Here is a 10,379-nt window from a genome sequence, read left to right on the forward strand (position 1 = left end):
TCTTGCCTGGGAAATCCCATGGACAGAGGAGTCTTGCGGGCCACAATCCATGGGGCCACAAAGAGTCAGACACGACTGACTCTTTGTGTACCCACACACACAGGCAATGTGCAGATTGAAAGATTTGGATGACAAGTTTGCCCAATGAGATCTTGATACTCCCTTTACTGAGGTATGCATTGATAGATTAGAAGAGCCTTCCAAGCAGATGATGGTTTCTTTCCATCATAGTAGGTACCTCTAGTTAGGCAGGTGAGTAACTGACTGTAACTTCCTGAAAGAACTATTATTGGAATTAGAACATAACCATCCATACTGGAAATACTAGCTGGCCACATACTGAGATCAACGAATCCCAAAGTTGCCTATTCATTTTATTCATAAAACAACATTTATTGAGTACTTCCCATGTACCAGCTTTGGGAACAAAGCAGTAAAAAGTCAGACTTTGTCCTTGCCTAATGGGACTTATGTTCTAATAGACAAAATATGATAACAGTACTTAACAGATAAGCAAAAGAATTGCAGGGTGTACTGTGTTATCAAAATAAATAAGCAGGGGGATATGAAAGAGAGTGTCCAGAGAGGCCACTTTAGATAAGAGGGTAGAGGAGAGCCTAAGGAAATCAATGGTGGCCTGAGGCATGAGATTGCACCAGTCATACAAAGATCTGGGGAGAAAGAGGTCCAGGCAGAGGGAACAACCTCTGAAAAAGGATTTGAAATAGTCTAGGCCCAGAAAGGAGGCTCCATCCAGTAGGATGAGACAACAGGAAAAAAATAAAGAAGTGTTGGAAAGATGGGCAGATATTGGGTTTTTAGGGATCTGGAGATCTTTGTAAAGGTTGTATGTGAATCTAATTGTGAGTGAATATTTTCTCAATATGAATATGGATCCAATCAGTTCAGTTCAGTCACTCAGTTGTGTCTGACTTCTTGCAACCCCATGGACTGCAGCACGCCAGGCTTCCCTGCCCATCACCAACTCCCAGAGTTCACTCAAACTCATGTCCATTGAGTCAGTGATACCATCTCATCCTCTGTCATCCCTTTCTCCTCCTGCCTTCAATCTTTCCCAGCATCAGGGTCTTTTCAAATGAGATCATTCTTTGCATCAGGTGTCCAAAGTATTGGAGTTTCAGCTTCAGCATCAGTCCTTCCAATGAATATTCAGAACTGATTTCCCTTAAGATTAACTGGTTAGATCTCCTTGCAGTCCAAGGGACTCTCAAGAGTCTTCTCCAATACCACAGATCAAAAGCATCAATTCTTCGGTGCTCAGCTTTCTCTATAGTTCAACTCTCACATCCATATATGACTATTGGAGAAACCATAGCTTTGACTAGACGGACCTTTGTTGGCAAAGTAATGTCTCTGCTTTTTAATATGCTATCTAGGTTGGTCATAACTTTTCTGCCAAGGAGCAAGCATTTTTTTTTTTTCATTTACTTTTATTAGTTGGAGGCTAATTACTTTACAATATTGTAGTGGTTTTTGTCATACATTGACATGAATTAGCCATGGATTTACATGTATTCCCCATCCTGATCCCCGCTCCCACCTCCCTCTCTACCCGATTCCTCTGGGTCTTCCCAGTGCACCAGGCCCGAGCACTTGTCTCATGCATCCCACCTGGGCTGGTGATCTGTTTCACCCTAGATAATATACATGTTTCGATGTTGTTCTCTTGAAACATCCCACCCTCGCCTTCTCCCACAGAGTCCAAAAGTCTGTTCTGTACATCTGGGTCTCTTTTTCTGTTTTGCATATAGGGTTATCATTACCATCTTTCTAAATTCCATATATATGTGTTAGTATACTGTAATGTTCTTTATCTTTCTGGCTTACTTCACTCTGCATAATGGGCTCCAGTTTCATCCATCTCATTAGAACTGATTCAAATGAATTCTTTTTAATAGCTGAGTAATATTCCATGGTGTATATGTACCACAGCTTCCTTATCCATTCATCTGCTGATGGGCATCTAGGTTGCTTCCATGTCCTGGCTATTATAAACAGTGCTGCGATGAACATTGGGGTGCACGTGTCTCTTTCAGATCTGGTTTCCTCGGTGTGTATGCCCAGGAGTGGGATTGCTGGATCATATGGCAGTTCTATTTCCAGTTTTTTAAGGAATCTCCACACTGTTCTCCATAGCGGCTGTACTAGTTTGCATTCCCACCAACAGTGTAAGAGGGTTCCCTTTTCTCCACACCCTCTCCAGCATTTATTGCTTGTAGACTTTTGGATAGCAGCCATCCTGACCAGCATGAGATGGTACCTCACTGTGGTTCAGATTTGCATTTCTCTGATGATGAGTGATGTTGAGCATCTTTTCATGTATTTATTAGCCATCTGTATGTCTTCTTTGGAGAAATGTCTGTTTAGTTCTTTGGCCCATTTTTTGATTGGGTCATTTATTTTTCTGGAATTGAGCTTCAGGAGTTGCTTGTATATTTTGGAGATTAATCCTTTGTCTGTTGCTTCATTTGCTATTATTTTCTCCCAATCTGAGGGCTGTCTTTTCACCTTGCTTATAGTTTCCTTTGTTGTGCAAAAGCTTTTAAGTTTCATTAGGTCCCATTTGTTTAGTTTTGCTTTTATTTCCAATATTCTGGGAAGTGGGTCGTAGAGGATTCTGCTATGATTTTATGTCAGAGAGTGTTTTGCCTATGTTTTCCTCTAGGAGTTTTATAGTTTCTGGTCTTACATTTAGATCTTCAATCCATTTTGAGTTTATTTTTGTGTATGGTGTTAGAAAGTGTAAAAATGCAGAAAACTTCACAAATTTGCGTGTCAGCCTTGCGCAGGGGCCATGCTAATCTTCTCTGTATCGTTCCAATTTTAGTATATGTGCTGCCGAAGCGAACACTCTTGCCACCTCTTCTTAATATCTTCTGCTTCTGTTAGGTCCATACCATTTCTGTCCTTAATTGTGCCCATCTTTGCATGAAATGTTCCCTTGGTGTCTCTAATATTCTTGAAGAGATCTCTAGTCTTTCCCATTCTATTTTTTTCCTCTATTTCTTTGCATTGATTTATCTCTCCTTGCTATTCTTTGGAACTCTGCATTCAAATGGGTCTATTTTTCCTTTTCTTCTTTGCCTTTTGCTCCTCTCCTTTTATCCTCCACATGAGGCCGAGGAAATTTATCAGGATTGATCTGTCATAAACTGCCTAGAAGTCTGTATTCTATGTGAAAAGCACCGAATCACTAAACCCAAAGTTAGGACACCTGGAGTTCTGGCCTCAGCTGTGCTCTTCATAACAGGATCATAATGATACCTGGCCAGTCCATTTCATGAAGCTCTTATCAAGTCTAGATGAACTGACTCATATCAAATCATGTCAACATGGAGAACTGCATGAATACATGGGGTTATTCTTTTGATTCCTGGCACAATCTGTCACCTGTAATGATCCTTTCAAAAAATTTCAGAGGAATAACAGGTTATCTGGGTGCTATATCTTAGGTAAAGCAGAAAAGTCTGTGCCCGCCTACAGGGCTGTAGGAAGGATGAAACGGAGTCGCCTGTGTGTATGTGCTACACCCAACACCCGCCCTAGAGGCTGTGGCCTTCACCGCCTATCTTTCTTGGTTCAGCGCCGTCCATTCTATTTTCATATTTACTATGTCACTTCCAGTCCCCATGTCAAAAAGTTCCTGTCTTTCCCTGATGAGTAGTGATTTGAGTATTTATATATCTTCTTTTGTAAAGTTTCTGTTCAAATATTTTGCTTAGTGTTTTTTTTTCTTCCCCAGTGGGTTGTTTAGCTTTTATTGTTGCTCTGTAAAATTTCTTTAAATATTCTTGATTTGGAATTTGTTCTAATGCATGAAGGAGATAATAAATAAAAGCTTAAAAGGCAAAAACAAAGCAAAACTGACCTGTCCTGTGACCCATGTTCTCATGATTCTTCTCTGTAAGGCAAAGAGGGATTCATTTATGATATCCCTCCAAATGATAGAACTTAAATAAAATGCACTGGTTTCCAGAAAGCCTAAGCAATAAATTTAATTTGGGGAATATCAGGTACTGCAGAGAGGCTTCCCAGGTGGTTAAGTGGTAAAGAACCCACTTGCCAATGCAGGAGACGCAAGAGATGTGGATTCGAGCCCTGGGTTGGGAAGATTCCCTGGAGGAGGGCATGGCAACCCACTCCAGTATTCTTGCCTGGAGAATCCCATGGATGAAGGAGCCTGGCGGACTACTGTTCATAGGGTAGCAGAGGGTCAGACCCGACTGATGCATCTTAGCATGCACACCCTCATGCAGGTATTGCAGAAGTCATCAGTAAGGCAGAGAGAGGGAGGATTCTGGGTTTTCTGGACTCCCCAAATTACATCCAATGCATAGTTGTTGATTTTGACCATAAGTACTGTTGAATTTCCCCAGAATATTAAACAAAATTGACACAACATTGACTCTCTGGACATTTTCCCCCTCATTTGGGTCTTATTACCAATTCCAGGCCAGATTGCCCCCACTGACCTACTGCTTTAACACTCCCCACACCTCTTCCAACATTTTTAGCAGTTTTCTTCTTCCTTCCTGCCTCCCTAGAATACCTATAGCTAAGGTAACCATATATCCTAGGATGATCCTGGTTTCTACCTGTTTTTCTGGCATAATTATCAATATATTGATCCTTCTTTTAAATGTGTGCTAGCTTGGAAAACAAATTACATGGTAACCCTACCTGTAGCTGAATGAATTTGAGCGAAGCCTGAAGGCAAGTCTAGGGTGAGGAAAGAGGAAGGGCAGAGCTAAAAAGCCAAGCTTAGAAGGTGCCAACCCTTGTCTACCCTGCAGCCCCATCCCTCAAGCACTGGTGCCAGGCCAGCATTTGCTGGCATCATACCAGGGATGAGGCTGGCTCTCAGGAGAGGTGTCTCATAAGTAAACTAAAAGCAAGAGATTCCTAGAAATTAGAGGTAAAAAGATGCAAAAGACAATGAAGGATGGTTTTACGAGAGCATCAAAATGTTATGCGCATCCCATGAGGATGCAGGAAGACAGTATTTTTATTGCTTCAATTTTATTTCCATTCCTGAGGGGTTGTTGGCGTGAACAACACCAGCATCCTGGCTGATTCCTTTTGCTCCTTACCACGCAGGTGTTCCTGCTGAGGACCACAGAGGACTCACCCTTACCAGGCAGGTTGCTTGGGTTAGATTTGGTTGCCTGGACCAAAAGGCAGGAGACCAGGGTCAGGTCCCATTTGTCACTTGGTGACCATGAGAATTATTTTCACTCTGATGGGCAAACTTTTCATCTGCAAAGTAAAGAGGATTAAACCAGATGGTCCCTAAGGCAATAGTTCAAAATATTTGTATATTGCTTAAAGAATTTGAAGAACTTTCTTCCTTAAGCAGTTTTACATTAATATAAAATGTGAGAGTGAAAAAGTTGGCTTAAAACTCAACATTCAAGAAACTAAGATCATGGCATCTGGTCCCATCACTTCATGGCAAATAGATGGGGAAAAAATGGAAACAGTGACAGACTTTATTTTCTTGGGCTCCAAAATCACTGCAGAGAGTGACTGCAGCCATGAAATTAAAAGATGCTTACTCCTTGGAAGGAAATCAATGACAAGCCTAGACAGTGTATTGAAAAGCAGAGATATCACTTTTCTGACAAAGGTCCATCTAGTCAAAGCTATGGTTTTCCCAGTAGTCATGTATACATGTGAGAGCTGGACAGTAAAGAAGGCTGAGCACCAAAGAATTGATGCTTTTGAACTGTGGTGTTGGAGAAGACTCTTGAGAGTCCCTTGGACTGCAAGAAGATCAAACCAGTCAATCCTAGAGGAAATCAACCCTGAATATTCATTGGAAAAACTGATACTGAAGCTGAAACTCCAATACTTTGGCCACCTGATGTGAAGAACTGACTCACTGAAAAAAGACTCTGATGCTGGGAAAGATTGAGGGCAGAAGGAGAAGGGGGCGACAGAGGCTGAGATGGTTGGATGGCATCACTGACTGACATGAATTTGAGCCAACTCCAGGAGTTAGTGAAGGACAGGGAAGCCTGATGTGCTGTATGTAGTTCATGGGGTTGCCAAGGGTTGGACATCACCGAGCAACTGAACAATAACAAAAATATTTAACACAAGATGTAATTTCCAACACATGAAGAATATGGACATTTTATTAATAAAGACCTTGTTTCATCATTCTTTAAAATGTATCCAAATACCACAGCCATTTTATACCCATATCATTTTTTTTTTCATTTTATTTATTTATTTATTTATTTATTTTTTCAGTGGGTTTTGTCATACATTGATATGAATCAGCCATAGATTTACACGTATTCCCCATCCCGATCCCCCCTCCCACCTCCCTCTCCACCCGATTCCTCTGGGTCTTCCCAGTGCACCAGGCCCGAGCACTTGTCTCATGCATCCCACCTGGGCTGGTGATCTGTTTCACCATAGATAATATACATGCTGTTCTTTCGAAACATCCCACCCTCACCTTCTCCCACAGAGTTCAAAAGTCTGTTCTGTATCATCTTGTTTACCTCAAAAAATTATTATTTAATACATGGAAATTTTACATTGTTCCCGTTTCAATTGGAACTCATTTTAGTCTGTTTGTTGTTGTTTAGTCACTATGTCGTGTTTGACTCTTTGCAACCCCGGTGGACAGTAGGCCACCAGGCTCCTCTGTCCATGGGATTACCCAGGCAAGAACACTGGAATGATTTGCTATTCCCTTCTCCAGGGGATCTTCCCAACCCAAGGACTGAACCCACGTCTCCTGCATTGCAGGTGAATTCTTTATCTCTGAGCTATCTTAGAATTCACTCATTTTATTCTGTTTCCCCAAAAGAATTTTACCCTTGATATAATTTATCTGTATGTTTGAAAGTTTTTTAAAAAATCACGCTATCATTCTTTGATGCAACAAAAGTATGTGAACACAATGAAATTTTAAAAATTTCCTGTGATTGTAAATTTCAAAGGGTAAAAACAGTAAATAAACTCTAGATGGAGTTATCACTACAACTGTTTTGACCAACTGAAATCATTAAACATGTAAGTAAAATTTTATTGGAAATGTTTCTCTTGGTAAGATGGATAGAGCTGCCTTAGTTTTTGAGCAAGTTATTTATCATTTAGTATAATTTATCAAATCAAGTTTATCCCCCCCCCCTTTTTTTAAGACGTGCTGAGGAACATTATTTATATAAAAGCAGATGGCACTGGGAGGATTTTCCTTACAGCAATATCACTCTTTGATTTGAAGTCCTGAGTTATATGTAAAAAATAACCCTGTGACCATTATTAAAAATAATTTTTAATGTTCTATCAGCTAACAACCCTATAGGTCATCTTTCAATTATTTTGAAAGCAGATACTTGGAAAATAATTTTTGCAAGAAATCAGACTTGCAAAAGGATTTATTTCCTAACCTGTATTCACTTTCTCAAAACCAACTCTGATATTTCAAATTGTTCTTTTGTTTGGTCTCCCAGGGGTCTTTCCTCTCTGGGGTAGCACCCAGGATAAAATGCAGAAAAGGTAAGAGTAACTTTTGTCAAGTAAGAACAGGGTTGGGAGAAAAGAACTGAGAAAGTAGAACCTATCCAGCAAGGTACTTTCCCAGACAAATGAATTTTAGGCATGAGCACTTATATTCATTCTATATCTGGAAACTTATACCAACCTCCTAACCTGTGAATATATACCCTAGAAGAAAATCTTCATGATCCTCAGGACCACACACGCCTCACTTTGAAGATCCAGCTCTAATATCTAAAGGTCTGGACAATGTTAAGTTCAAGCAAAACAACTGAAAGAAAAAGTTTTCAAGTTCATTTTATTTACTTATTTCTGATTAGGTAGTGAGACATTGAAGCCTATACAGTAAATCTCCATATCCCACCCCTGCCCCCACCTGTCCATCAGCCATCCATTCTTTTCTCCAAGTAATGGATGTAAAGTTGCCCTGTGTAATCTGTGGAGATGATCTCACATATTCATTCAGTTATGAACAGAGATAGTCTTTTCTTCCTCCTCTTTCACAATTGCTACTGTGCTCTACATACTGTCTGGTATCTTTTTTGTTGCTTTGCTTAGAAATTACATTAGAGATTTTTTTTTTAATGTCATCATATAAAAAATACCCTCATTCTTTACTGACTGAACAGTATTCCATTAAATGTTATAATTCACTTAAACATGCCCTTATTGGTGTTCTTTTAGCTTGCTTCCAATATTATTTAAACAATACTGTGATAAATATATTGTATATATATCGCTTTGCATATGTGTGAATATATTCACCAAGGAACTTCTAAAAGTAGAGTGTTTGGTCCAAGGACCTGTGTATGTATTGATTTTAATTAGGCATTAGTAGTAAACTACTTATGGCAGAAAGTGAAAAAGAACTAAAAAACTTCTTGATGAAAGTGAAAGAGGAGAGTGAAAAAGTTGGCTTAAAGCTCAACATTCAGAAAACTAAGATCATGGCATCTGGCCCCATCACTTCATGGGAAATAGATGGGGAGACAGTGGAAACAGTGGTCAGACTTTATTTTTGGGGGCTCCAAAATCACTGAAGATGGTGATTGCAGCCATGAAATTAGAAGACGCTTACTCCTTGGAAGGAAAGTTATGACCAACCTATATAGCACATTAAAAAGCAGAGACATTACTTTGCCAAAAGCGGTCTGTCTGGTCAAGGCTATTGTTTTTCCGGTGGTCATGTATGGATGTGAGAGTTGGACTATAAAGAAAGCTGAGCACCAAAGAATTGATGCTTTTGAACTGTGGTGTTGGAGAAGACTCTTGAGAGTCCCTTGGACTGCAAGGAGATCCAACCAGTCCATCCTAAAGGAGATCAGTCCTGAATATTCATTGGAAGGACTGATGCTGAAGCTGAAACTCCAGTACTTTGGCCACCTCAAAGAGTTGACTCATTGGAAAAGACCCTGATGCTGGGAGGGATTGGGGGCAGGAGGAGAAGGGGACGACAGAGGATGAGATGGTTGGATGGCATCACCGACTCGATGAACGTGGATTTGAGTAAACTCCAGGAGTTGGTGATGGACAGGGAGGCCTGGCGTGCTGCGATTCATGGGGCCGCAAAGAGTCGGACATGACTGAGCGGCTGAACTGAACTGAACTGAGTAAACTGCTTATCTCTGAGGAGGATGTGCCAATTCAATCTACCACCCACAAGATAAGAGTGCCTATCTTAGTTATCCGTAACTCTGTACTATTCCTGTGACAAATCACCCCCAAACTGAGTGGCTTCCAACATCAGTAATCACTTCTTATCCTTCTCTGTTTCTGCGGGTCTGGATGATGTGTGACTTGGCTGGGTTGTCCTGGTTTGGGATCTCTTAGACAGTTGCATTCAGTTGGGAGCTGGGGTCATCTTGAAGACTTCCTCAGTCAAGCCTCTGGTGTGGGACTGAGGAGAAATGAGCCCCCAGGTGATGGAATCGTGGAGACCTCTCATGTGTCTCCATCCTTTTGGGGTCTCTCTACATAGTCTTTCTCAAGGTAGCCAGACTTCTTCCGGAAGCATCTGTCAATGGACATTTACATTGTTTCCATGTCTTGGCCATTGTGAATAGTGTTGCTTTGCACATAGGGGTGCATGTATCTTTTTGAAATACAGTTGTGCCCAGATATATGCCCAGGAGAGGGATTGCTGGATCATGCAGCAACTCTATTTGTAGTTTTTTGAACATCATCCACACTGTTTTCATAGTGGTTGCGTCAACTTACATTGGTGACTTTTCCATGAAAAAAAAATTTTTTATGTGTATTTAATTAAATTTCACTTTTAACCGTCTGGCTTTTTTGTCATATTTGGAAATTCTTCTCACTCTGAAATTGTGAGTGTTCCTTCCCATGTTTTCTCCTGCTCTGTGTGTTTGGCTTGACTTGGTTTCTGCATTTTTACTTTTGATGCATTTAATATTAATTTTACTTTAATGTGTGAAGTATGGATTAGAATGTCCTGTTTTCCAATGGCCGTCTAGTGGGCTGGAAACGTTGCCGGCGTCATGTCATGCTCGTGAACTCTGCAAGTCTCCTCCTTCTGTCCCGCTTGTTAGTGTGGGTCTTTATGTGATGGTCCTGCACCGTTTTAAATTTTGTAGCCACATAATGTATTTTAACACTTAGTAGGACTACTTCCCCTTATTTATTGTCTTCCTAATTATCTAGGCTATTCTTTCTAGTCTATTTTTCTGTGAAAACAATTTCTTAATTGCATGGCAATATTACCCTCCATGAAGTGTGATTAGGCTGAGATATTTGGGATTTTTCTGCACATAAAAGAAGGAAATGGTAGGTAACTTGCCATCTTAGGGGAAAAAACAGAAAATAAAAACTGGCACTCAGAGAGA

The 10,379-nt window shown here is 40.4% G+C and overlaps 1 non-coding gene across 1 annotated transcript; it reads right to left on the reverse strand.

The window, feature by feature from the left end:
• Nucleotides 1-2,765: 2,765 nt before the first annotated feature.
• Nucleotides 2,766-2,872, reverse strand: LOC122705954. The gene has a single exon (XR_006344224.1). It is a non-coding gene; the product is annotated as a U6 spliceosomal RNA (small nuclear RNA).
• Between the last annotated feature and the right edge of the window lie 7,507 nt (nucleotides 2,873-10,379).

The sequence above is a fragment of the Cervus elaphus genome, chromosome 12 (assembly GCF_910594005.1).
Source record: "Cervus elaphus chromosome 12, mCerEla1.1, whole genome shotgun sequence".
NCBI classification, from domain to species: Eukaryota; Metazoa; Chordata; class Mammalia; order Artiodactyla; family Cervidae; genus Cervus; species Cervus elaphus.